At 63.8% G+C, this 1,529-nt stretch overlaps 1 pseudogene; it reads right to left on the bottom strand.

The window, feature by feature from the left end:
- The window catches only part of LOC115304185, a 4,463-nt pseudogene that overhangs the window by 2,358 nt on the left and 576 nt on the right, over positions 1 to 1,529 (bottom strand).

The raw sequence follows: 1,529 nt of genomic DNA, 5'->3' as shown, positions 1-1,529 counted from the left end.
CCAGGTGGGGACGGGCCTGTGATTTGGGGGGTGCTCCCAGGTGGGGACGGGCCTGCGATTCGGGGGGTGCTCCCAGGTGGGGACGGGCTTGTGATTTGGGGGGTGCTCCCAGGTGGGGACGGCCTGGCTGGCAGGCACCTGGCTGGCACTGAGGTGGGCACTGAGGTGGCACAGAGGAGGATGGCCGGACAGGAAAGGAATGGGGAAGGGCAGGCCCAGGCACCTGGCGGGGGGTGGAGAGGGGGTGTCTGAGCTGCAGCCCACTCAGTCATTCCACTGCCCCAGCCCCAGGCCTCCACACTGAGATCCCTGCTGAGCAGCAAAGGTGCAGGAAGGCTGTTAATAAGTGTCCCGAACACACCCAAGACCCAAGGTCTGTATCTAGGGTGAGCAGGGCGGGCGAGGACTCAGCAGTGGGTGCGGGCTCAGTCCAGGCAGGTGAGGGGTTGGAATTCGTGAGGCCCTCTGGCAGGTATCAGGGCGCCCTTGTAAAGAGATAATTCCAGCACTGAAGAATGGAAGTTCAAAGCCAGTGACACAGAGAGAAATCTGAGATATGGAGTTCAAAGTCGACAGCAGCAAGAACAAATTGCCAGTCTCGGGCTGTGAACGTGGGCTCCTTGCGAGGCTCCGCCCGCATCTCGGGGCGGGGCGGGGCTGCGCTGGAGGTGCGGGCGCGGCTTTGAAGTCCCGAGACGCTGTGAGGGCAGGGACCCGGGGGGCGGGGCCGGCGCAGGGAGCATCAAAGGCCGGCTGCGGGCTCCAGCATTTGCTCAGGGTTGGGCCTATCTCCAGTTACAGCCGCATAATCCCCCGTGTTCACCACTGTTTGCTCAGGGTTGCTGCGGAGTTAGAATTCTGGTTTTGTTTCTCACTTGGGAAAAAGTACTTTGTAGAGAGCAGTTACTAAGTAAAACTTCCGAGAACTGGGTCGCCCTCACGGGGTGACTTTTGGCCGCGGCCCGACCCCGGCAGGCTACTGGTGGCGTGAAGAACTTCCAGAAGCTGCAAGACGCCCGGAAGACGTTCTCACTGAATAGAGGCCTGCCCTGGTAACCACATGGGCACGTGACCCGCCGAGCCCCGGGCGAGAGCGTGGGGTCCTGGGACCGCCCAAGGGGCAGAGACGGCCTTCTCCACCTCAAGGACTTAGGACGCAACCAACGTGCATAGAGAAGTCAGTCCGGCAGGTTTTCAGACTGTTTTCTGGCTGATTGAAGGCCCCCGGCCCGAGAAGAGCCAACGGCTCTTTGAGAACAAACGCAAAGCGGACGCACGGATCCTCCCGGTCCCAGCCTCGCTCTGACCGCCGCTGAGGACAAGGCCAACATGCCCGTGCCGGGCCCTTCCGTCCCACGACGCCGTCAGGACTGCACCCGGAACGCACGGATCACGCACGGCGTCCCGCTCCCGTGTGCGAACAGACATGACCGACGCGGAACCCGCACCCGCACGTTGGCGCCCCCACGGCCTGCCCCGGCCGAGGGCACCCCCTGCCGGCCCCGCGGGCCGGAGGCCCTGGCCCCTCC

The sequence above is a fragment of the Suricata suricatta genome, chromosome 2, assembly GCF_006229205.1.
Source record: "Suricata suricatta isolate VVHF042 chromosome 2, meerkat_22Aug2017_6uvM2_HiC, whole genome shotgun sequence".
Taxonomy (NCBI): domain Eukaryota; kingdom Metazoa; phylum Chordata; class Mammalia; order Carnivora; family Herpestidae; genus Suricata; species Suricata suricatta.
The sequence above is the reverse complement of the archived record's forward strand: the minus strand, read 5'-3'. Positions and strand labels throughout refer to the sequence as shown.